The sequence below is a fragment of the Hyla sarda genome, chromosome 6 (assembly GCF_029499605.1).
Source record: "Hyla sarda isolate aHylSar1 chromosome 6, aHylSar1.hap1, whole genome shotgun sequence".
Classification (NCBI taxonomy): Eukaryota; Metazoa; Chordata; class Amphibia; order Anura; family Hylidae; genus Hyla; species Hyla sarda.
The window spans coordinates 110,810,544-110,837,974 of record NC_079194.1 but is presented as its reverse complement, the minus strand read 5'-3'; the positions used below and the strand labels follow the sequence as shown (position 1 = coordinate 110,837,974).

Here is a 27,431-nt window from a genome sequence, read left to right as displayed (position 1 = left end):
TCCCCACACCAGGCTGCTACTACTTTAAGAGACTGGTACCAGCTGCTGGGTACCTGCAACTCCCACCGGGCCACCGCCACTTTAAGAAAGAGATGCAGGAAGAGAGCAGACCCACCTGCCGGGACGTCGTCAGTTTAACAAACTAGTGCATGCTGGGACAGCCTGGCTGCTGAAGTTATTGGTCCCTTCGTATCTTAATGCTTGTCAAAGAGGAGCACAGGGGCAGCATACAGGGACAGGACAGAAGAGTAGAATATATATGGCTGGTCACTAATAATGGTATGTGCACAGTGCAAGACGATTCATCATGGAATTTTGCTGGGTCTTCAGGAAGTTGGGCAATAGCAGAAATTGTGCAGTACATGAACTGACTGGCCATTGACTGCTCTGCTCTTGCTGCTCGTTACCAAACAACAGTCACATTAGTTCCTTTATTTTACTCTGAAAGAATCCATTATATTGTTTTTATTTAAACTATTACTGTTAAGGTTCCCTGACAATAATAATAATAATGTATATTAGGGGTCTTCTTGCTGTCACTGTTATGATTTACCACCCCTTAGTACCAGGGCCGGATTAACGTAGGGGCGGATGGAGCTGCCGCTCCAGGCCCCTACGTTAAAATAGGCCCAGCGAATGGCACGGGTGGCCCGCGACAGCTATATGTACAGAAAAAGAGGGCCTGCCATGCAATGTCCCTGTGTCCCAAAAGATCTTTTCGGGACACAAGGATGTCCTGGCGGTTACCTCTCTGCGGCGCCCCCCACGTTAACTTTAAAAACGCAGGGGCCGCTGGGAGGTAGCGCATGCAGGGACGTCACTGATGTCCCATTCGTGCGCCCATAGGAGTAAAGCGGAGCATCGAGGAGGACGCGCCCATGGTAAGTCACCAGCGGCACGTCATCTTCAGTGTTCCGACCTCCAGTCCCGGGACCATAGACCATAGCAGTAGATCATGACCATGGTCCCCGGACCGGAGGTCGGAACACTGGGGCAGTAAACAGGCATAGAGGCTCCAGCCATAAACTGTATATGGCTGAAGGCTGTATGTCTGTGGGGGAACTATACTGCACCTAATGTGGGGGGGCTATACTGCACCTAATGTGGGGGGGCTATACTGCACCTAATGTGGGGGAAACTATACTGCACTTAATGTGGGGGAACTGTACTGCACCTAATGTGGGGGAACTGTACTGCACCTAATGTGGGGGAACTATACTGCACCTAATGTGAGGGAACTATACTGCACCTAATGTGGCGAACTATACTGCACCTAATGTGGCGAACTATACTGCACCTAATGTGGGGGAACTATACTGCTCCTAATGTGGGGGAACTATACTGTACCTAATGTTGGGGAAACTATACTGCACCTAATGTGGGGGGAACTGTACTGCACCTAATGTGGGGAAACTGTACTGCACCTAATGTGGGGGAAACTGTACTGCACCTAATGTGGGGGAAACTGTACTGCACCTAATGTGGGGGAAACTGTACTGCACCTAATGTGGGGGAAACTGTACTGCACCTAATGTGGGGGAAACTGTACTGCACCTAATGTGGGGGAAACTGTACTGCACCTAATGTGGGGGAAACTGTACTGCACCTAATGTGGGGGAAACTGTACTGCACCTAATGTGGGGAACTATACTGCACCTAATGTGGGGAACTATACTGCACCTAATGTGGGGAACTATACTGTGCCTAATGTGGGGGAACTGTACTGCGCCTAATGTGGGGGAACTGTACTGCACCTAATGTGGGGAAACTATACTGCACCTAATGTAGGGAAACTATACTGCACCTAATGTGGGGAACTGTACTGCACCTAATGTGGGAAACTATACTGCACCTAATGTGGGGCAACTATACTGCACCTAATGTGGGGGAACTATACTGCACCTAATGTGGGGGAACTATACTGCACCTAATGTGGGGGAACTATACTGCACCTAATGTGGGGGAACTGTACTGGATCTAATGTGGGGGAACTGTACTGCACCTAATGTGGGGGACTATACTGCACCTAATGTGGGGAACTATACTGCACCTAATGTGGGGAAACTATACTGCACCTAATGTGGGGAACTGTACTGCACCTAATGTGGGGGAACTATACTGCACCTAATGTGGGGGAACTGTACTGCACCTAATGTGGGGGAACTGTACTGCACCTAATGTGGGGAACTGTACTGCACCTAATGTGGGGAACTGTACCAACATAAAGAAGTGCTCCATCTTTCAGGCAGCCTTAATCTGGCCCTGGTTATAATAGATCAACTATTATAAACATACAGGCCTATAAGCAGATTACCTGTGCAGATGAAGAGTGGTGCAGTTGCCCATAGCAACCAATCAGATCGCTTCTTTCTTTTCTCAAAAGGCAAGAAGCGATCTGATTGGCTGTTAGGGGCAACTGCACCACTATTCACTGGGCCCACCAATGTGTAAAAACGGCCCTGATAGGGATTATAGCTAGCTAGCTACCTACCTGCCTATCTACGTACCTGGCTAGCTACCTACATGGCTACCTAGCTAGCTACTTACCTAACTACTTACCCAGCAAGCTTACAACCGACCCAGCTACCTATCTAGCCAGCCAACAACCCAATTAAATGCTTACCTATGTCACACTCTGTGTATCATGCTTTTTGCACATAATGTAAGTAAATGCCATTGCACTAAAACCCACAAATAGCCGCAACCCAGCTGTTGTGTCAAATCAACTTTAGGCCCACCAAAATCTTCAGCACCAGGCCCATGATGCTCTTAATCCGGCCTTGCTTAGTACAGTGTTCACCAACCAGAGTGCCTCCAGCTTTTACAAAACTACAACTCCCTGCATTCCAAGACAACCTTTGGTTGCCCAGGTATGCTGGGATTTGTTATCTTGCAACAGATGGAGGTACTCTGGTTGGGAAACACTGCCTTAGCCCTTTAAAGGAAATATGTCACCAGTGTCACCTGCACTAACCTGTGTGTACAGACAGGTAGTGCATGTGACACTGATGACAATGACAATGTCCCGTTCTGTGGCGGGGACAGTGGGGTCTCCAGCATTCATATTTAGGGGGGGCACATGGGGGGCCATTGACAAAAGTGGGGGGGGGGGGGCAATTTTAAAACGTGTGTGCATATATATATACACACATACATACACACACACCGTGCAGAACATGTTTAATTAAAAAAAATATTTTTGCAGACTCCCTCTGCAAACTGCACTCTCAAGTAGGAAAGGTAGCCTCACTGCTCGCTCCACTCATTCCCTCTGCAAACTGCTTTCTCAGGTAGATGATGTATAGCCATACTGTCCGCTCCACTGGCACCCTCTGCAAACTGCAATCTCAGGTAGGTAAGGTGTAGCCACACTGTCCGCTTGTTCTGCTCCCCCTTTCTTGCTCAGGTTCCCTTTACTTGCTCTGCTCTCAGGTTCTCCTTACTTGCTCTGCTCTCCTCTACTTGCTCTGCTCCCCTTACTTGCTCAGCCCCCTGCTGCTCCTTACTTACCCTCCCTTGTTTGCTCAACCCCCCTTACTTGCTAAGCACCCCCTTATTTGATCAGCCTCCCTATTTGCTCAGCCCCCCTTAATTGCTCAGCCTCCCGTTTGTTCAACCCCCTTTACTTGCTCAGTCCCCCCTTACTTCCTCTGCTCCTCCTCACTTGCTCTGCACTCCCCCTTACTTGCCCAGCCCCCTATTAGCTAAGCCTCCTCTTACAGCTCAGCCCCCCTTATTTGCTCAGTCACCCCTTATTAGCTCAGCCCTCTTTACTTGTTCAGCTCCCCCTTACCTTACTTGCTCATCCCCCTTATTTGCTCAGCCTTCCCCCTTTATTAGCTCAGCCCCCCCTTACTTGCTCAGCTTTCCCCTACCGTACTTGCTCAGCCCCCCTTATTAGCTCTGTCCCCCTTATTTGCTCAACCTCCCACCTTATTTGTTCAGCCCCCCCTTAAGTTATTTTGTTAGACCCCCCTTATTTGTTCAGCCCCCCCCCCCCCCCGACCCCCTTACTTGCTCTTCCTAATTGCTCCTAACTGTCCTAACTGCTCTTGGCTCTTCTCACTCTACTCCCCTTTCCTTGCTCAGTTCTCCTTACTTTACTTACTGCTCTTGCTGTGTCATGCTCTTCAGGTTCTAACTTCTTCTCACTGCAATGTGTGCTCCCGCTCCTCTTCCTCTCTTTCTGTCCGCCGAGTCCGACTACCAGAAAGCATGGGTTGCGCGCACGTGATCCTGGCACCGCTCAGCCACATCAAAATAATCAGCCGCGAGGAGAGAGGGAAAGAAAAAGGAAGCAGTGCTCCCTTGCGGCGCCGGCACGGCTGCAAATGCCGCCAGAGCGGCGCCGGATGAGTTATTAGAATCAGGGGCGTACCTTTAGCATTCAGCACCCGGGGCGGACCCTTTGCTTGGCACCCCCCCCCAGGGGGGACCCTGTGTTTGCCCCCATCCCCCCCCCCCCCCAAGTAAGAAAACACGCACAAACTTTTTAAAATAAATAAACCCATGCACACCCCTTAATAAAACCCCTTAACCCCCCTTAATAAAATAAAACCCTGCACCCCCTTAAAAAAAATCACTTTCCATCTGCACCAAATAGAAACAAATCCACATCCCCATCAATAAAATGAACAAATCCATCTAATTCAGATGGAACATACCGCCATGACTTGTTCCTCACTATGTCAGCGGATTCTGATTCTCTATATAAAAACAATATTATTATAAACCTGCCAGACACTGTATCCACTAAATATGATACTACTTTACACTGCACTCTTTGAATATAAACCTTCCACACACCGTACCCTTCTCAATATAATACTGTCACACACCATACCCTCTAAATATAATACTATCACACACCGTACATTCTGAATATAATACTACCATTCACTGTATCCACTGAATATAATACTATAACACACTGTACCCTCTGAATATAATACTGCAACACACTGCACTCCTAAATATAATTCTACCACACACTGTACATTCTGAATATACTACCACATACTGTACCCTCTAAATACAATACTGTCGAACACCATATCCTCTGAATATAATACTACCACACACTGTACCCTCTGAATATAATACTATGACATACTGTACCCTCTGAATATAATACTACTACACACTGTACATTCTGAATATAATACTACCACATACTGTACCCTCTAAATATAATACTGTCACACACCGTACCCTCTGAATATAATACTACCACACACTGTACATTATGAATATAATACTACCACACACTGTGCCCACTGAATATAATACTATGACACACTGTACATTATGAATATAATACTACTAAATATTATACTACTGAATATAATACTATGACACACTGTACCCTCTTAATATAATACTGAATATAATACTATGACACACTGTACCCTCTGAATATTATACTACCACACACTGTACATTATGAACATAATACTATGTCACATTGTACCCACTGAATATAATACTATGTCCCACTGTACCCACTGAATATAATACTATGACACAGTGTACATTCTGAAAATACTACCACACACTGTACATTCTGAATATAAACCTGCCCCACACCATACCCTCTAAATACAATGCTACTATACACTGCGCTCTCTGAATATACTACCCCACACTGTACCCTCTGAATATACTACCACACACTGTGCCCTCTGAATATAACCTTGCCATACAGTGCACCCTCTAAATACAATACCACAACAGCAGTAGCACCCCTGATCATCCATTAGCTGATGCTATTAACACAGGAGGGGGGGGGTGGGGGTTGTGGTGTTGCTGATGGATAATGAGGATGCTACTGCCCTCCCTGGCAATAGCACCCCCATAATCCATCGGCAGGATCATCCTCCTGGCACTGGCACCCTCACCGTCCACCAGCAGGATCTGCTGATGGAGGTGCTACTGCTGGGCTGGGTGGGGGGTAGTGTTGCTGGTGGATGATGAGGATGCTAGTGCCGGGGGGGGGGGGGGGAGAGCATTAGGTAGGCAGCAGTTCCCCCACATTAGGTAGAAGTTTCCTCACATTAGGTAGCAGTTTCCCCACTTTAGTTAGCATCGTTTTTCCATATTAGGTAACACAGATTCCCCACATTAGGTAGCATAGTTTCCCCACATTGGGTGGCAAAGATTCCCCACATTAGGTAGCAGTTTCCCCACATTAGGAAGCATAGCCGAACTCCCCAACCCCCACCCCACCAGACACACACACAGACACAAACACAGAGACACACATAGACACACACACACACACACACACACACAGACACACACACAGACACACACACACTTACTTACCTGGCAGCGCTTTTTCTTTCCAGCGTCGGTCCGACGGGTGACTTGCGCGACGTCCCTCATCAGACACAGGCTGGTGTATCTCACGGGTTTGAAAATCTCACCCATCACTGTCCGCCAGTGCAGCTGCAAACAGGGGGTCGGCGGTGGTAATGGGGTGCTAATGCAGAGGTAATGGGGTGCTAATGGACGGGAGCGAGCGCAGCTGAAGACGGGGGGGGGGGGGTCACTACACCACTGGTAGCGCGGACGCAGCTGATGGGTGCAGCAGAAGAACTTAGTTTATTTTAAATTGGGGGGGCACAATGGGGGGCACGACCTGATCTACGGGGGGGGGGGGGGCCATGGCCCCCTCTGTTCCCCCCCCCCAGCGACGCCAATGGGCGGGGATTTCCGGTAATCTTCTCCATTAAACTTCAGCTCCGGCTGGCTTGGAGCATGGGCGGAGCTTAGTGACGTCACCACTGCCGCTCCCTGCTGGGTCCCACTGCTAGAGAACGGCAGCGGTGACATCACTAAGCTCTGCCCATGCCCCAAGCCGGCCGGAGCAAAGTTTAACAAAGGAGATTACCGGAGTCCCCGCCACAGAATGGGCAAGGTAAGTATCGTCATCAGTGTCACCTGCTCTACCTGTCTGTACTGACAGGTTAGTGCAGGTAACACTGGTGACAGATTTTCTTTAACCTCTTCAGAATCCAGCCAGTTTTCATTTTTGAGATGTCATTTTTCCCTACTCACCTTCTAAGAGCCATAACTCTTATTTATCCATGTGCCATCATTGATTAATGTTATCGGCGCTCTATTACTACAGGTTGCCTTCCATGGAGCATTGGAGTGCCAAGGACAACAAAGAGCCAGGTAAGGGTCATTCTACCATCCTCTCAGTCAATTGGGACACCATGATCATGTCGCTTTCATCCCAATCAGCCCGCTGAGTTACCCTGGAATCAAAATCACAGCATTATGACACCACGGTCAACTCTGATCATGGCGTCTTAAGGGCTAATGCTGGACATTGGCCCAATTTGGCAATGTCTAGCATTACCCGTGGGTCCCGATTGCTGATAGAAACCGGGACCCACCAAGTACGAAACGTGCTTATCTGCTGAGCGCGCTTCATATAGTGGTAACGGTGCAAGATGTATATTTACGCCCATATGTGGGAAGGGGTTAAAGAGGCATAATTTTTCATTTTTGCACTTTAGTTTTTCCCTCCCAGCCTTCTAATACTCAAAATAGGGGGAGATTTATCAAAAGCTGTGCAGAGAAAAAGTTGCCCAGTTGCCCATGGCAACCAATCAGATTGCTTTTTTCATTTTAACAAGGCCTCTTTTTATTTTGGCATTTATGGCTCTGAAAAATTTATCATATACTGTGTGCCATTTCATAATTTTTTTATATTTGACTATGCTACGGGGACTGAAAAGTTAGTGTCGTTCATAATATAGTGTCTGTACCTGTGTGTGACGATTTTCTCACAATTCTTCTGTGATTTTCACCCCAATATTTATTTTTGAAAGCATACAAAATGTCTGCTGTCTCAGATTTTTCCCAGGTTGCAGTGCGGCCGAGAACTGACTCACTAGTCAGCGGATGACAGGAAGCCTGTCTGCTTCAATGGGTGGAACGATCGCTTGGTGGGAGATAGATCAATCTGCAACTAATGCAACAGCTGTAGGCACCCTGAATGAAAACCACAGGTCTTTTGAATGGATGCAGCTCATTTATGTTTCAATTGATGGGGTGACTGATGTGTGGGAGGGAGGAAAATGGAATTATGGGATTTGTAGTCAAAAGAAGAAAACTCAAACAGGAAATACCAGTTCACAAAAAGCTAGCCACAGTGTTATGGTAATCTCACAACATAACCACTTAACCCCAAGACAAGCGCAGATCCTTCCTAAGCATGTCCATTACTGCCTGCCAGGCACATTCTAAAATCACCTTATGGTGGATAACCCCTTTAATATACATTAGCACTTCTACCACAGACAATCAGGGATGTGGAATTCCTATCGCCCGACGCCCGGGACAAGCAGTTCCGGGCGCTGGGCAGGTGAATTTGTCCAGCCCTTAGCCCGGCTTCAGGCAAGCAGGGCCGGACCTGACAAGTCGCCCGGACCTCTGCAGTCTGTATGGAGCGGGCTGCTGACTCCTGCCCGCTCCATACTCTGCAGCCCCCGGCTGTAAAAACCTGTGTCCTCCGAAGCAGAGCAGGGGAGATGAGAAGCTGAGTATGTCTCCCCTGCTCTGCAGATGTGCGGGGGGAGATGAGGGGGCGTGGCTTCTTGCTCCCCGTGCAGACCTCCATCCTCTGCCTTCACTCCCCCCAGCTGTAGCTTCGGAGAGCTGAGCGGAGGAGCGGTCGCACGTCTGCACGGGGAGATGCATACGGCGCTCTGCAGTATGTATGGAGCGGGCTCCGGACTCCTGCCCGCTCCATACTCTGCAGCCCCCAGCTGTTCTCAGTAGCCGGGGGCCGCTGCTAATAGTCAGCATGCGGCGATCGCCGCGGCTGGCTATTAACCCTTTAGATCGCCGCTGTCAAATCTGACAGCGGCATCTAAAGGGACATGTGAATGCTCCCTGGTGGGCTAGTGGAGTGGATCACCCCCCCGCAGCGCGATCGCGGGGGGGGGGGGGGGGGGGAGATCCACTATAGAGGTAACCGGAGGGCTTACCTCTGTTCCCTGCTGTCCCGCTCTGTCATTGATAGATCCTGGACCAATGGATCACAGAGCACACAGATTAATAGAGTTCAATAGACTCTATTCATCTGTCTGAGGAATCTAATGATTCCTCATATAAGTCTAATAAAGTGTTAAAAAAAAAAGTTTTAATAAAAGTTTGAAAGACGCACATTAACCCAGTGGTCTTCAAACTGTGGCCCTCCAGATGTTACAAAACTACAATTCCCAGCATGCCAGGACAGCCGTTGGCTGTCCGGGCATGCTGGCAGTTGTAGTTTTGCAACATCTGGAGGGCCACAGTTTGAAGACCGCTGCATTAACCCCTTCCATGTTCAAGAGTTCAAATCACCCCCTTTTCCTATATAAAAACATGTAAACATAATAAAAATAAACATATTTAGTATTGCTGTGTGCATAATTGTACAACCTATTAAAATATAACATTATATATCCTGTACGGTAAATGTAAAAAAAAAATATCAAACCACAGATTTGCTATTTCTATAATATCCCCGGAAAAAAAGTTAAAAAGCGATTAAAAAGTCAGATCAATACCAAAATGGTACCGATACAAAAAACGGATTATGGCGCAAAAAATGAGCCCTCATACAGCCTGGTATGTGGAAAAAAAATAAAGCTACAGGGGTTAAAAAATGGCAATTAAAAAAATTAGAAAAAGTCCAGAATTAGTAAAACATGATGAAAACGATACAAATCTGATATCGCTGTAATCAGGCGCCTAAAGTATAAAACTAACATGTTACCTCAACCACAAGGTAAATGGCGCAGAAAAGAAAAACCACCAAATCTGCAAAATTATCTTTTACTATTTCAATTTCACTTCCCTATATATATATATATATATATATATATATATATATATATATATATATATTTTTTTTTTAGTTCAGAGAATATGTTATTGAAAAATTAAAAGGTGTCATTATAGTAGGTAGGGATGGCTATTATAGGGCGAGGAGGAAAAAATGAGTGTAAAAGCGAAAATTGGCCAGGACAAGTGGATCGTCATGAGGGACAAGTAGATTTTGCTCCATTTTAGTTCCGTGGACAAGTAGTTTTTTTTATAAATATTCCACACCCCTGGACAATACTATGTTTGTTCTGTAGGTCCATACAAAGACATCCAATTGATATAGGTTTTTGTTTTATCTTACTATTTTTTATCAAATTAATGCTTTTTTTTGTGAAAATTTGTATGCTTAAAATTGTCCTTTTCTGACCTTATAACCCCTTTTTTTTTTTTTTTACCTATATAGGGCTTTATGGGGGCTCATATTTTGTGCCATAATCTGTATTTTTTGTCGGTACCAGCTTTGTTTTGATGGAATTTTTTTTTTTTTATCCTTTTTATTCATTTTTTTCTTGTATATGAAGTGACCAAAAATCAGAAATTCAGAACTTTTTTTTTATGTTTACACCATTGACCATGCGGTTTCATTAACGTTATTATTTAATAGTTTGGACATTTCCACACACAGCGACACCATATTACTTTATTGGGTAAAGGGGGTGATTTACACTTTTATTAGGGGAGGGGCGTGATTGCTGATAATAGCAACCAATACTTACCAGGAATGAATCGCGCTCAGCAAGAAAGTGCACTTCATACACTCGTACTGCGATCAGGGCATACATGTACACCCTGTGACGTTAAGGTGTTTTTGTGTCTATACAGGCTGTAGAGTACTCCCTGCCCTGACCGCACACACAGCCTACCTCCCACAGTCCTGACAGATCCCTGTCTCCAGAATTCACCGCTCCCTGAAGGTACCTGTGCTGAGGAGCCTAAAGCATAATTTTGTAGCGTCATGCAACATTGAATGGTTCTACCCCCTCTGGTCCTTTGTGGCTCCGCACTTGCAAAGCCACAACCAATTAAAATGCTATCCCTCCCAGATTTGTGAGGGTTGTTACGCCCCTGAGTGCTTCCCAGTTTGGAAACCACTGATCTACACTCTGTGGGGGAGATTTATCAAAACCTGTGCAGAGGAAGAGTGGTGCAGTTGCCCATAGCAACCAATCAGATTGCTTCTTTCATTTTCCACAGGCCTCTAAAGAGGCCTGTGGAAAATGAAAGAAGCATTCTGATTGGTTGCTATGGGCAACTGCACCACTCTTCCTCTGCACAGGTTTTGATAAATCTCCCCCTGTGACCTTTGTTGTGGTGGCGTGAATGAATGGCATATGGTGTAGACTAGCAACCACGTATCCAGTCAGAGAAAATGTTTGTGACGCCAGGAGTGTGGAGTGAATGGAGGATGAAGTAGTGGTCCTGCAAGATGATGTCACTTACCACAATTCCAATGTAGCGGTAATCCGTCCCCGAGTGTTGGGAATAAATAACTCCTCTAATGCTGGGGTATAGGATAACCACTGTTGAACTTTACTGAATTATTTGCAGGATGATGGCAATGACAATTTATTCCAAAGACAGTGGACAGGATGGCAATAGCAGCAATGGATAAGCTTGAGACCACAGTTGCTCTCATGGGATTGCTGAGACTTGTAGTTATGGTTCCGTCTGACTTGAGTAACTTGACTGAGACTTGACTTACTTTAAAGGAGCTGACAAACACTGACTTGAGCTTCTTCCCAGCAGGAATTCCAATTTAATGCTTACAGCCAGGGAGGGATACGAGGGATAGACGTGGTCAGGGATTGGAGGGGCAAGCTGTGCATAACTAGCTTGCCCCCTGACTGGTGAGCAGTTAAGGGGTTAAGAAATGTACAGGCAAGGTTTTTTAGCCCCCTCCCCCGCCTGTAAAACTTGCCAGTGGCTACAGTGGTATGTCCCATGGGTAGGGGGGAAGGAGTGCACCAATCAGGGGTTTAATAGTTTCCCGGGCTTTCAGGGGCCCTCCCCTGGGTATTTATAGCTGTGGTGCCTCCCTTCCCCCCTCAATCTGCCCAGGACCCGGAGTTTTGTTTGCCGGTTGGTATGTATCTGACTCTTATTTATGGCCCGGATGGAGCAGGAGGGTGAGGGCTGGCATGCTTGCTTGTGGCTGAGCTGGCCTCCCCTCCTGTTGCACCCTGGCGTTGGGTTCGGGAGGCTGGCGGACCTCTCACAGTCCCGCTCTCCTTCCCCCTGTCCTGCCCGTTCCTTTAATCCCCTTCCCTGTCCCGTTCCTTTACTCTCCTGCCCGTTCCTTTACTCTCCTGCCCGTTCCTTTCATCTCCTGCCCGTTCCTTTAATCTCCTGCCCGTTCCTTTAATCTCCTGCCCGTTCCTTTCATCTCCTGCCCGTTCCTTTAATCTCCTGCCCGTTCCTTTAATCCTAATCTCCTGCCCGTTCCTGCAATCCTTTTCCCTGGCCCGAGCCCCCTTCCTAGGCGTGCTCCTTTTGAGCGCGCTTTGCCTCCTTCCCCCGTTACTGTCACCTCCGTTTGCGGTGTCTGCCCCCTGGGTGGCTGCTGCTGTTCTTTTTTTTTTTTTTATAGGCTTGCGCAAATGGACGTTTATTAACGTCCATTTGCGTGTTCCCAGCTATAATGCGCGCTCACAAGTTGAGCGCGCATCATAGCCGTTGGGTCCCGGTTGCTATTAGCAACCAGGACCCATGCTAATGCCGGACATCGCCGATCGGGCAGATGTCCGGCTTTACCTTTTGGATGCAGCGATCAAAGTTGATCGCCGCATCTGAATGTATGTATAGGCGTCCCGGCTGCTCAGTCGGGCTGATCGGGACCATCGCGATTAAATCGCGATGTCCCGATCAGCTGGAACGCAGCAGGAGGGTCACTCACCTGCCTCCTGCGCGTCCGCTTGTGGATTGATTGCTCCAAGCCTGAAATTCAGGCTTGAGCAATCAATCACTGATGACCCAGATCATTGCCATGTTAACACATGGCAAGTGATCTGTGTTAGGATCTGTGTGTGCGCAGTGTTGTGGCTCCCTATGGGAGCTATAGCATTGCACACCAAAAAAATAAATAAAATAAAATAAAATAAAATGTTCATGAACATCTATTTAACCCTTGCCATAAAACGTTTGGCACACTACTCCCCCCCCCCCCTTTTTTCCCCTATACAAAAAAATAAATTAATAAATAAAATAAATAAATAAATAGATAAAAATAACTAAATAATAGAATAAATTAAATAAGAATTAAATAAAATGTAAAAATCTGTATTACATCAAGCATATACACGTATACGGTATCGCTGCTTGCGTACATGTCCGTACTATCTAAATATATCTTCGATTGCAGTACTCCTTCAATGGCGTACGCGCAAAAAAATAAATAAATAAATAAATAAAAAATAACATAAATAAATAAATTAATTAATATTACTAAAAAAAAAAAATTATTTTTAAATAAATAAATAAAAATTTATACATAATAATAAATAATTAATAAATTACAATGAAATGAACAAGTACAAACTGTGTAGATTTCAATACACATACGCATGTGGTATCAAAGGCCACGTGCGTCAATGTCCGAACTATCAAGTTAAATATCCTCATTTGATCGCACGGTTTAGGGTGTAGGCGCAAATTAATAATTAAATATATAAATTCTACAGTCCCATATAGTGTATTTTGGTCGCTTTTTATACTTAAAAAAAAAAATAAATAAATAAATAAATAATCACAACTCTGATTGACACGACACTGGTACCGCTGTAAACTTCGGATCACGGCGCATGGTTCTTGCAGCCACTGCACCCCAAACCCTCCATCACCTCTCCGCCCCGAGTTCCAAAAAAAAAAAAAAAAAAAAATTATAATAAAAAATAAAATAAAAACCCACTGCGGCCGCTGCTGTCCCTCTTCCTGAGTCCTCTGCTGCTGGTTTTCCGGCGCCATTCCGGGCGGCGGCAGAGTACCCGCGACCAGGTGGTCTCCAGCGTGCCTTGTCCCACGCCTGCGGTGGTGAAGTGGTTCCTCCATCTTTTGTGCCTTCCACATCTTCTGGACTTAGTGAGCGTTCTGTTGCAGGGGGCAGGGGTGGCTCTATTTTCGTGCCTGCCCTTGGGGCTTTGGCAGGCCAGTTGTCTTCAGCTGGCTAGGCTGGGTTTGTGCCCTCTCCTTCCCTGGTTAGTGTGCTTATGGCTGTTCTGGGTAGTATCCGCCTTTTGTTCCTGTGTGTTTGTTGGGTTTGGGTCTCGGATATAGGTGGATGTCTATGTTGGTCTCTGGTTGTGAGTTGGGTACGTCTCTTCTTGACGGGGTCCTTTGGTGTGGTATCATTTTCTGCGGTGCTCACTTAGGTGAGTGGTCTTTTGGCCTTCCACTCTGGATGACCGGGTTTTGTGGACTTAGCTCCTGAGGCTTGTTCCATATCCTGATGGGGTGGCACCCAGTTACGGTTTTGTTTCTTTTGGTTTTCTCCCCTCTTGGTTTGGTGTTTCTCTCCGTCACTAGTTGTAGTCCCTCTCTGCAGCTCTGTTCGTCCCAGTGTATTGTCTGATGTTTTCGCCTGTTTTGCTCCCGATCTCTGGTAGGCATGGGACTCCTGTATGTCGTGCTGGGTGCTTTCGCTGATGTGGCGGTGGGTAGGTTTCGCTTGGGTCTCAGTTTGTCTTTCCTTGTGGGTTCTTCTTTGTGGTTGTTTTTCCGGAGGGGGATTCTCCTGTGCTCTACGCTTGTTGGGGTGTGGTTTGTTGCAGTCTTCCGCATGCCGTGTTGGCGTTGGTCTGCATTTTTCCTGTGAACGGGGAGTGTTTGCATTTTCTCTGTTTTGGTTTCCTCGGGGCTTGCTAGGTGCCCCTGATCCGGTCCTTGCTGGTTTACTGTATGTTCCGCGTGGAATATGGTTCTGGGCGGAGTTTTTTCCTGCAGGTTGTCTCTGGCCACCGAGGGTGTCTGGTATTTGTGCCCCCGCATATGTGCCCCTGGTACGCTATGGGCTGACATTTCGGTTGGTTGGGGTTTTTTCAGGAGTTGGGCAGTGGACTGGCCTGCTTTCAGTTCCCCGTTGCAGTGCACGGGGAGCTCGCTCTGTTCTCGGTTGTGGCTGGTTTGGTCGGTTGTTGGTGTGGTGTTTGGTTTTCCAGTGATGCTGCGGTGGGTTTCTGCCATGCTTGGGGTTTTGTTTGAGCTTTTCCCTTGGTGTTGGTTGTGGGACTTTGGGTGCTTGCTTCGGCAGCTCATGTTTTAGACTTGTACTTGGTTGCGCGCTATTTTTGTGATGCTTTTCTTCTTTTCTAGTGTGTGATTTGAGTGATCAGGGGGCGTGTTTTCTTCCTGTGCTCTGCCTGTTGCATCTAGTGCTTCGCTGTTTGGAGTTACAATTTCTTTCGGGGCTACGCTCCCTGGGTCGGTATTGGGTGTTGATGTTTTGTCCCGTTTTCTCTGGCTGTAGTTCCGGAGGGTTGCTTGTGTGGCCAGCCCATGGGTCCTTGGGGAGAGAGCTGTAATTCTTGGTCCGCTTTGGTGGCTCCTGCGGCTTGGTCGCACTCACGGTACGGCGCTTGCGAGTGGTTAGGTTGGTGTGGAGGCCGGGATGTCTACAGTCGAGGAGGGTCCCGGAGGTTCCAGAGGGTCGGTGGACAGCGGATAAAACATAAAAAAAAAAAATTATATATATTGGTTTCTATGCCTGGACTGCCCTTTGATGTACCTTAGAAGGCTCTGATGTTTGATTTACTGTTTCGTTTTAATAGGATGTGATAATGGAAGTTATCTGCTGTGTCACCTCTCCAAGGAGGTTCGAGATTTGGGCAGTGTTCTCAGTGTATCCAAATAACATTCTGAGTATGTGATGCTGGGATCTTCACCTATTCATGTGAATCACCTACAAAAAAAAAAAATAAAAAAATAAAAAATAAAAAATGAAATGTTGGTTGGCTTTCCCGCTGTGCTGCAATCCAGTGGGGTGCGGTTGGCGCACGGCACATGGCAGGGGGTGATTTTTCTTTCTGCTTTGCAGGTGGTGTATACCTAGGGGGCCCGCGAGTGGGTGGTGTATACCTAGGGGCTGGGCCCGCGAGTGGGCGGCCTTGCTGTCGGCGACCATTTTTTTTTTTCCTATCAATTTTTGGGTCGCTTGGTGGCGGCTGCGGGTCGGGTTTTTTGGTTGTCGTTTTGCGTAATTTTTCTAATCCGAGATTTTGCGCTAGCTTTTTTCAGGCTATGTGGATGGGGTACTTTTGCTTTCTCCTCGTCTCCTTCCATGGGACATGGGGGTCCGTGTTTTTGGGTGCCTATTTTGTGCGTTTCATGGAAAATGTTTAAAAAGTTTAAAAAATAATAAAAAAATAAGGCCCGTCGGTCCGAGACTGTTTAGGCGATCCGGGAGACGCAGCTCGTGCTCCATGAGGGTCCGTGAATGACTGTTTTGTGAGTTCGGGTTTGCTCTCTTTTTGTATCGGGGCCGGCGGAGGTGGCTGGGTTTCCGGAGAGGGTAGCGCTGCACGTGGGGCGCGGGCGATCTGCATGTTGTGTTGCTATTTTTGCCCAGTTTGATGTTTCCCGTGTGTGTTTTTGTTTTGCGAGCGGCTTTCCGCAAGGTGGTGCGAGTGCTGCAGCACTCTTTGGTGTATGGGCGAGTCTGAGAGAGAAGTTCACACGGGTTATTTATTTTAAAAAAAAAAAATAATAATAATTTAAAACACATAAAAAAAAATTTAAAAAAAATGGTCCTGGTGGCAGGTACCTCGGATTTCCTGGAGAGGAAATGTGTTGAGCGGATTTCCTGGAGAGGAAAGGCGCTGAGCGGAGTTCCTGGAGAGGAAGTGTGTTGGGTGTGCCGGGGGGCTGAGGTGGCCCCAGGTGTTGGCTATCCAGTATCTCTCGGGTGGGGGTCGGAGTCCAGTGTAGGGCTAACTGGTCTCCTCCGTGGCGGTAAGAAGACGGTGAAAGCGGGGTCAACATGGGGTAGACCTCCACACAGGACGGTGTGGCAGCACCTCTCGGGTTGGTAAGAAGCCAATCGGTGTCTTTGTTACAGTTAAATTGTTATTTATATAAGTAATTTTATAAATAAAGCTGTGGCCGATTCCCACCCACGGAAAAGTTGAATTGTTGTTGTGTCAGTTATTATTTAATTAATTATTGTAGTAAGGGGGAGGGGTAGTTATAGCCTGCTAGGAGCTAATTGGGTCTCAACAGTCTGGAGGGGCAAGCTGTGCATAACTAGCTTGCCCCCTGACTGGTGAGCAGTTAAGGGGTTAAGAAATGTACAGGCAAGGTTTTTTAGCCCCCTCCCCCGCCTGTAAAACTTGCCAGTGGCTACAGTGGTATGTCCCATGGGTAGGGGGGAAGGAGTGCACCAATCAGGGGTTTAATAGTTTCCCGGGCTTTCAGGGGCCCTCCCCTGGGTATTTATAGCTGTGGTGCCTCCCTTCCCCCCTCAATCTGCCCAGGACCCGGAGTTTTTCCCTCCCTCCCTCCCTTTTTGTATCTCTGTTTATTGTAAGTCACAGCTTGGCGGTAAGAAGACGGTGAAAGCGGGGTCAACCCGGGGTAGACCTCCACACAGGACGGTGTGGCAGCACCTCTCGGGTTGGTAAGAAGCCAATCGGTGTCTTTGTTACAGTTAAATTGTTATTTATATAAGTAATTTTATAAATAAAGCTGTGGCCGATTCCCACCCACGGAAAAGTTGAATTGTTGTTGTGTCAGTTATTATTTAATTAATTATTGTAGTAAGGGGGAGGGGTAGTTATAGCCTGCTAGGAGCTAATTGGGTCTCAACAGTCCTTCACACCTTTATTCTTTAGGCTTCTTTTACACTGTGTGTAAGGCTCCGTTACAAGCGTACGTTAAAAGGCTCTTTTTCACCCCACTTTTTGTGCCATTAACACCCGTTATTGTAACAAAGCCTAACAGGAGTCATAACGGCCAAAGAGGATCCCTTTCACTTCAATGGGATTCCTTTAACATCTGTTATGACTCCCGTTATTCCGCCGGAAGATAGTGGGAGAAAAAGACGTTGCAAGCACAAATTTTTCTCCCGCTATCTTCTAAAGGCAGGTACTCTGACAGGCACAAACATCAGTGTGACAAAAGCCTTACTTCACTATGGGGCCTGTCAGACAATATCTATTGTCCCCAATGCATAGACTGAGACTTCTGGGACGACTGGGCTGGAGAACCGGTCGGTGGGATCCATGTGAAGAGTGTGTAGTTGCTCTGGAACCAATAATTAGCAAATGGACTTTAGGCCTGCTCCCATGAGGTTTGGGATAGGTAACACAGGAGAGGTCTTCTCTCTTCACTGACTAACACAACACTACTCTGTAGTTACTGGCTTAAACTCCTTTCTTTCCGGTTAGATTAGGGTGGAGAAAGGACTAGAGGGTCCAAATTTGCTGTAACTGCCCCTGTGGTTTCTTAACTCATCCTTACAAAGAAATGCAGTTAACCCTTTACATATCATCAAAGGTACAATAGAACCAAAAAGTGAGAAACATCATTAAAGCATTTTTCATGACAAAATACATTAATACACAGGTTTGGGTGGCAGAAGTGGCACCATATCATGACATCCACCCGACAGAATAGGCAGTCATGGGTGTTATGCTCCAGGACACCACGTTGTGATACTACGATCTTCTTTGGATATCACATGAACAACAAGGCAGACCTCAGTGCTGGTTCTACATTTCAACAACTGGGGTAATGCTGACCATCTAAGGGTTGCTCCGAGTTCCTCAACACCCCCCTCATTTTTTTGTTTCCAATGTCCCTCTTCCCAGCTCTTTTCTTCATTTCTTTTCTCAGTCGTTTCTTTTCTTTGCGTCCTTATAGGATAAACCATGCCTGCCAACTTTTGCATGTGAGTATATTCCAGCGAGTATACACAACACCTGGAAGATTTGCCCGCTGTTCCGGGATGCCCGCAGAGCTCTACTTCTTCTGGAAGTTTCCTGGACATTCAAAGATGCCTGTTTTGGCCGTGTCCTAAATCCTCAGCTATGTAGCTCACTTCCTACATCTAGTGTCAGGATCTTAGATTATCATTGTTAGTTAAAGGAACAGTCAGGGGGCAGCTGGAATTAGGTGAATGTCACATTCCTTTACGGTGAAGAACAAGGAGCAGGATCCTTCCGCCATGACCTCTTTTAGAGTAACATAATGGCAAGGAGAGCAGCTTCATTATCTCCTTTGAAATATCTTGTGGACGTATCCTTTTGTCTTACGCAGTGTCATGAAAGGTTGCCTTGGACACAGCAGAATGACTGAGAACGTGTAGGTCTAAATCCTAACTTGTTAAAAGATGAAGTCATTCGCTAGAGTAAAGTCCCTGTTTGACTGAAACGATTAGAACTGGGTGTCAGCCAGATTTGAAGCCATTGTGGTGCCTATTCACACTGCGGAATTCCGCAGGAATATTCCACCTGGACATTCCGCTACAGCAGAGTTCCATTGATTTCATTGAGATTCTGCTGCACTGTTTTCCTTGCGGACATTCCGCACAAATTACGCCGTGTGAACATGGTCTATAAGGGTACCTAGCGCTCTCCAAAACCTGAAGAGAATAGTGAAGCATAACATGAAGCTTATGGACCTTGGCCTTTGCCACCTTTTTCTTGTTGATACAGCAGTGATCTCCAAATTGTCACCCTCCAGCTGTCGCAAAACTACAACTCCCAGCATGCCCGGACAGCCGTTGGCCGTCCGGGCATGCTGGTAGTTGTAGTTTTGCAAGTCTATGGGGCCACAGTTGGAGACCACTGCTGTACAGAATGCCACAATTCTTTCTCTCATAGATCTGTGACATTTGCAATCCAGGCAAATCTGATCATTTTTCATAGGGGGCTAAGGGGATTGGCTGGCAGGAAAAATACTTTTGCTAGACCGGTTATGTTAAAAAAAAAAAAAATGTCCAACTCACTGATCCCTTGGTGCTATCACGGGTCCCTGCTTATCCCAATAAAATGTCAGCTCAATCCAATTACTGGCTGAGGTGGGTGACGTTGTGGCATGTTACTGGCTAATAGTGATGAGCGGTATTGCCCATATTCGAATTCGCGATATTTCGCGAATATATAGACGAAAATTCATCCTATATTCGCAAATTTCGTGTATTTGTTATATTCGCATATTCACATATGTGAATATTCGAGGAAGAAAACAGTGAGGGGGGGCAACTTTACTATTGGTTGCTATGGATGTTGTTGATAACCTCTGACAAGTGTATTTGCATCATTCTAATTGGCCCACAAGTGAAAAGAAGGAATATGCGAATATGAGAGAAAAAAGCGAATATTCTGAATTTCGAATATTTAGCGAATATATTTGCAATATTCGCGAATTTGCTATAAAAATTTGAAATGCGAATATTCGCACCCAACACTACTGGCTAAGGGGCATTGCCTGTGTGTTGAAATGGGTCCAGGAAGTGAAGGTCAACAGGGACCCAAATGGCAATGGCTGGGGATTAGTGAGGGGTGTCAATAAAAAAGTATATATAGATATGTTTTTCATAGCACCATGTGGAGAGATTCTGACCATTATACATGAGTGACATACAGTACTTCCGGACACCAACTTTTATTACATTTACTTCCCGTATAGCAGTGTTTCACAACATTTTTCAGATCAGGGCACCTCTCAGAATTATTTTTTTTTACTTACTATGAAAAAAAAAAAGGTCTAAAAAGAAGCAATGCACAATACCTTTATCTGTCTAGCACTCTCTAACTCAGTGATTCCCAACCAGGGTGCCTCCAGATGTTGCAAAACTACAACTCCCAGCATGCCTGGACAGCCTTTGGCTGTCCAGGCATTCTGGGAGTTGTAGTTTTGCAATACCTGGAGGCACCCTGGTTAGGAAACACTGCTCTAACTATATAACTATAGAGATTACAGTAATATACGTTCCTGGCCTCTAGGGCCGTAGGGATGTTCCCGTGGTATAGAGACCTCACATCCTAAGACCCCCATAGCGGTGGTACGTCACAGGGGTCGTAGCGCATCAAGTCAACATCTTACTTACCAATCAGCTGTGGCCCCCCACCACAGTACCCCGGTTAGCAATGGCTGCCTTAAAGAGTAACTCTCATGATCTTGTTAAATTTTATAATCCTCCCATCATGATAAACCACCCCCTGCCTTTATTTTTTATTATTTGTTAGTTTTCTACCTTGATATTGCTCTGTATTTTCTGCTCAGTCAGATTCACAGACTGGGAAGGGGCGTTCCCCAGCAGGTGTGACATCATCTGAAGCCATACAGGGGAGAACTTCCTCCCTAATCTGCTACACACAGCCCAGAGCAGTAAACTGTATGAGATGAGCTATGATTGGCTAAACCTGCACACACCCCCCTCAGCACTCCAGACTGAATCTCCTATATTTAGACTTCTGTCAGGCCAGCAGGAGTCCAAAGCCTGTGCAAGAGATAGGGGGGAAATGTGCTCTGGACAAGTAGGGAGACACCTAGTGGCAGCTTTTTTAAACACAAATAAAACATAGAAAACTTCTTTTTTTTTTCTAAACAAAGAGTACATTAGAAATATTTTTTTTATTGACCATAAGGAGTGCAACGGCAAAAATTTGTTTTAACGAGAGTGCCCATTTAAAGCCTGCAACTATGAGGAAGAAAAGAAAAAAAAAAAAAAGAGATTCAAAAGATTTCTTTGCACAGTGCCCCTTAGTGGATAAAACAAGTAATTCTATCTTTGCTAATAAAATGTTTGGCTTCTTGTGCATATCTTTGCAATGGTGGATCTGTCATTATAGGTAAATACGTTTTCCTAAGGACACTGCTAATATGGAAAAGGCCAACATTGCCAATAATGCAATGGTTCCCATCTGACCGCGCTTTGTACTGTTAACTTGGGAGCTGGTGTATTAATTCTTTCATGTCCTCAATCTTGCCTCTTGCGGTTTGCACAGCCGCCTTCCCTCTCTTCTTGCGTCCTTTCATATAATCCTCCTTTTCCCTATCAGGAAACCACAGACATCAGGCTCCTGCTGGGTTTATAGAATATATATTATTTCTTCTGGCTTCTAATTTAACCTCCTGCCCTATGAATGCTACAGCCACTCGCTGCAACACTCTGATCTCCCGAGGCTTGTCCTGACGCAGACTTTTCCTCAGGTTCTACCGGTTACAGTTTAATATGCTCCTGTCCTTGAATTTTCGACCGTAAATGTGACATGACTGCACCGGATGAACATTAAAAAGAAAATCATTAAAGAAAACCATTAGAAGTTTATGGAGATAGTTGCCGAATGATTGGGTTCAATGTGAAGAGTTTCAATCAAGAGAAATGAGTTGCTGCCACCTGGTGGACATGTAAAAATATGTTTCACTTGGAAATAAAATACAGTAGTATATACCTGAGTTATAGTTTGTATTATACTCAAGGGCAGCATACACAATTTTGCTGGCTGACACAGGAAACAGTTGACATATTTTTTTTTAAAGGATTTTTCCACTTATCATACACAAGATAACAAAAGACAACTCCAGATGGAGTTAAAGGGGTATTCCACTGCTCAGCGTTTGGAACAAACTGTTCAGAACGCTGGAGCCGCCCCTCATGATGTCACGCCCTGCCCCCTCAATGCAAGTCTATAGGAGGGGGCGTGACAGCCGTCACGCCCCCTCCCATAGACTTGCATTGAGGGGGTGGGGCGTGATGCTATGAGGGGTCGGGGCTATGACATCACAAGCTCCCGGCGCCGACTCCAGCATTCGGAACAGTTTGTTCCAAACGCTGAGCAGCGGAGTACCCCTTTAAAGGGGTATTCCAGGAACAAACTGGCTCCAGAAAGTTAAACAGACTTTTAAATGACTTCTATTAAAAAATGTTAATCCTTTCAATAATTATCAGCTGCTGAAGTAGAGTTGTTGTTTTCTGTCCGGCAACAGTGCTCTCTGCTGACATCTCTGCTTGTCTCGGGAACTGCACAGAGTAGAAGAGGTTTGCTATGGGGATTTGCTTCTAAACTGGGCTGTTCCTGAGACAGGTGTCATCAGAGAGGACTTAGAAAAGAACAACTCAACTTCGGAAGCTCATAAGTACTGAAAGGATGAATATTTTTAAATAGAAGTCATTTACAAATCTGTTTAACTTTCTGGAGCCAGTTGATATATATATTTAAAAAAACTTTTAAAGGGGTTATCCAGGAATAGAAAATCAGAGCCCAGGATGTGAGTGGTATTACAACTTGGCTTCATTTACTTTAATGGAACTTAGCTGCAATTCCAGCACAAACATGAGGACAAGAGAGGCGCTATTTTTGGAAGAAATCAGCTCTGTTTTTCTAATCCTGGACAACCCCTTTAATATCCTTCAAAGAGCCATTATGCTGTTTAACTGTCTAGGAAAGCCATGGATGCCTCCACTGTATCCAAAGGAGTCTAAACTTAAATCCCACAAAAAAAAAAGACAAATCTATTGAGATAAACATCTATAACATCTTAGCTCCTGCAATGCAATGAGGGGTTTTCTTAATAAAGACTTGCATGCCAGTGTTCTGGAGTTAAAAATTTGCACATTTGTTTAAAAAAATGCAACTTTTTATGCCAGCTTTCTGGAGTAAGCATTGATATATTCCCCATGACTTGCCATATTTTAGGATATCTTTGTGCTGTGGCTATGTTTCAACCAAGCATAGATTGATACACTGTAAGGCTATGTTCACACGGCAGAATTACTGTTTGGAATTCCGCACCGACATTCTGCAGCAGCAGAGTCCCATTGATTTCAGTGGGATTCTGCTGCACCGTGCACATGGCAGAAATTTCATGCCGGGAATTCGGGCATCCGCAGAAAGAACAGACATGTCTATTCTTTCTGCGGATTCTTCAAGGAAATGCATTACCGTCTATGAGACGGCACATTTTCGAGTGGTCCTAGCTGTTGGTGGAATATCCGCATGGAAATTTTTTGTGTGGATATTCCACCGTGTGAACATAGCCTAATAAAACACAGCTGTAAGAGCAGGTGTACATGAATACAAGAATATGTATAAGAATTCATGTAAATTAATACAAGAATATTTTGAATCTTTGTTAACAAAGTGTGATGTTAAAAATGGCAGAAAAGTAATATAGAAGGTAGAAATGCAGTGGTCGCCTAAACTACAATATTTAGTGGCTCCAACATAGTGCCCCTGATTTACATGTTTTGTCGGGTTGTGCGCCAGATTCTATCTCATTGCACCAGAAATAGAAAAAACCTGACCTGGGGTGTGTCCTCAACATTTTCACAAAAAAACTAGATATTTACTAAGGTTTCCACAGAAAATGTGGTGGATTTGAGCGGAGGAAAACCCTACAGATCAGAGCATGTGTAAAAAAAATATGGTGGATTTCAGCTGAGGAAAACCCTACAGATCAGAGCATGTGTAAAAAAAGCAAAGTGTAGGGAAAAGTGCAAAATATAGGGAAACCTTAGTAAATACCGTGGAAAATAAATTGTAGGGAATTAAAACCTACACAACATTCTTAAATCAGGGCCAGTATGTTAAAACCATCATATCTTGAGACCAAAAGTATATGAAGGGGCACATGGCTCAGCTTTCGCCCAATTATTTAAGTGATCCCATCTGTACCCACAATCAAAACTTCTGACGTGACATGTGACACATCAGAAGTTTGTTACAGTTGCCTATATACAACAATTCCCAGCTTTAGCTCTTGGTAAGAAACTGAGAATCCTCTTTTATTGTAGCAATAATGTAGCAATAAATAGGTCAGAGCCCAACCCATACCACCACCAAGTTTAAGATGAAAAATTCATATTAAAGGACAACTGCAGTGGCATTACACTTATCCCCTATCCACAGGATAGGGGATAAGTGTTTGATCGCGGGGGGTCCGACCGCTGGGACCCCCCCTGATCTCCCTAACGGGGCGCCGCCATAAGCGCTCATGGTGAGCGCTAAGGCGCGTAGCGTCGACCTAGAGTCTCCTCCCCATCTCCTCCCCGTCCCCATACAGTTCTATGGGGGATGCGGGGAGGCACGAATGCTGCCTCCCCGCCTCTCCCATAGAGATGTATGGAGGAGGCGTGCCGGCCGCAACGTCATGCTGCGGCTGGCACGCCCCCTGCACCGTACAGGAGATCGCCGGGGGCCCCAGCATTCAGACCCCCCGCGATCAAACACTTATCCCCTATCTTGAGGATAGGGGATAAGTGTTTGTAACGCTGCAGATGTCCTTTAAACTTAAAGGGGTACTCTGCCTCTAGACATCTTTTCCCCTATCCAAAGGATAGGGAATAAGATGTCTGATCGAGGGGGTCCTGACGCAGGCACCCCCTGTCATCTAATGCACTGAGGAGAACCCCTTTTTCATACTATGTATACAAATAGCAGCACACTTGGTCAAAAAATTTAGGCTCTTAGCGCATTTTTTTTATCAAAACTTGCCCCCATCCACAACACGGAGGTGGCCTTACTTCAAATAGGACCCTAACACGATCAGTCTGCTCACCTCTGCTGGTCATATGGCTCTGACAGGGTGATATTCAGGATCAACTATCGGTTTAAAAACCTCCTGGGGAAAGGGAAGGGTGCATGGCTAAGGCTAGGTTCACACTGCAAACTGAATCAGTTTGCGATAGGACCGTGCAGACATTGCAGTCCCCAATAGACTGCAATGTGTTCAGCGAGTATTTCCGCATGAAGAATGAACAGCGCCATTCTTCAGGGGGAAATTTTAAAGTGGATTTTCCGTTCACAAATTCCACTTCCAAAATTCAAAAGTGTGAATTGGTGAACAGAAAACCCATTCACTAGCATAATGCATTTTAGCAAGCAGAATTTCAAAGCGGAAGTGCAGGCGGAAATTCCGTAGTGTGAACCGAGCCTAAGTAGAAGAAGTCACACCTGGCCCTGGTACCTGAAACCACTAACACGGTAATTGGGAGCCCAAAAGCTCCCATATATAGTTGCAAGCCCCTATACTGCCCCCATAAATAGCTGTCGGCCCTCTCTCCTCTATTCCTGCATATTTGTATTTAGTATTTTGGTGACTTTTTAAATAAAATAAAAAGCTGCAACTGCATTCATTTCTTTTCCACTACACAAATATTTTATGTTTCTTAATATGGCAAAATAAAAGGGGAAACATGATTTGATCCAGTGTACGTAAGAAAAGGTTACAGGCAAGTTACAAAAAAATAGTAAACCAACATGTTTTTGGTGCCACTTTACCCTAAATCATGGCTGATGATAAGGGAGCAGTAACACCAGAAACATGTTGGTTTTATGGGGTTATTTATGTTGAAGAGATAAAATGGTTAGGGCTCTTGGAAAAAGTGGATGAAAAAAAAATTATCTGTGTCAAAAGGGTTAAAGGGTCACTCTGGAGAAAACTATGGGTGAGATTTATCAAAGCTTGTGTAGAGGCAGAGTGGGGCAGTTGCCCATAGCAACCAATCAGATCGCTTCTTTCATTTCTAAAAAGGCCCCTGGGAAATCTGAAGGGATCTGATTGGTTGCTATGGGCAACTGTCCCACTCTTCCTCTACACAAGCCATGATAAATCTCTCCCTATGTTCTCACTGCCGACATTATAACCATGAGGTTATATTGGTGCGGCTTCATTTGCCCCGCAGACACTGGATCCAGTTCCCATTGCCCTACAGCAGTGGTCTCCAACCTGCGGACCTCCAGATGTTGCAAAACTACAACTCCCAGCATGCCCGGACAGCCAAAGGCTGTCCGGGCATGCTGGGAGTTGTAGTTTTGCAACATCTGGAGGTCCGCAGGTTGGAGACCATTGCCCTACAAAGTGACTAGACGATTCACATAGGGGGAGATTTATCAAAACGTATGCAAAGAAAAAGTTGCTCAGTTACCCATAGCAACCAATCAGATCGCTTCTTTCATTTTGCAGAGGCCTTGTTAAAAATGAAAGAAGTGATCTGATTGGTTGCTATGGGCAACTGGGCAAATTTTCCTCTGCACAGGTTTTGATAAATCTCCCCCATAGAGTTTTACAGAGAAATAGATTTCCATTCCATACAGCAATCGCTGTGTAAATCGATTAGTCGCACAGCGGGGGTCCGGAACTGGCGTTTTATCAGAGAAACTAAGTAGCCTGGTAAGAGGGTGAGCAGGGCAGCTGATGGTAGAGATGAGAGTGCTGCTTTCATTACAAAAGGCTGTGGTAAAACAAAACAAAAAACATAGATGGGATTTTATCTTTTTCTTTGAAATTTTATAAGCCCCCTACTGCCCCCACCCAGCTGGACTCCATATGATATCTCCTTAATAGTAGTGATGGTGTCTTGTATCAATACGTAGTACTAGTCCTTCCCCAGTAGTTTCTATTGGTGTTTTATTATTTTTTTTGTGTTATAATGTATTACAAGCCAAGGTCAAGCGACTGCTTATGGAGCTGGAGAGACTTTATGACTATTGATTATATAAACAGACAGCAAAGCCTGTCAATACGGTACATAAAACACATCCCCAGCATTTGTTGAAACCACCTTAGCCTTTACCCATAAGTTCTGTGAATTATTTCATTATTGACAATTA

The 27,431-nt window shown here is 45.5% G+C and overlaps 1 protein-coding gene across 5 annotated transcripts in view; it reads left to right on the top strand.

Moving 5' to 3' along the window:
• The window catches only part of LOC130275949 (mitogen-activated protein kinase 11-like), a 136,025-nt gene that overhangs the window by 29,640 nt on the left and 78,954 nt on the right, over nucleotides 1-27,431 (top strand). For 3 of the 5 annotated variants that reach the window (XR_008844965.1, XR_008844966.1, XM_056524658.1), the window contains exon 1: nucleotides 26,822-26,991. The gene's annotated coding sequence lies outside the window, so the exon portion shown is untranslated. Of the gene's footprint in view, nucleotides 1-7,132; nucleotides 7,180-26,821; nucleotides 26,992-27,431 lie in introns of those variants that run through there. The other 2 variants (XM_056524659.1, XM_056524660.1) reach the window with 1 other exon arrangement.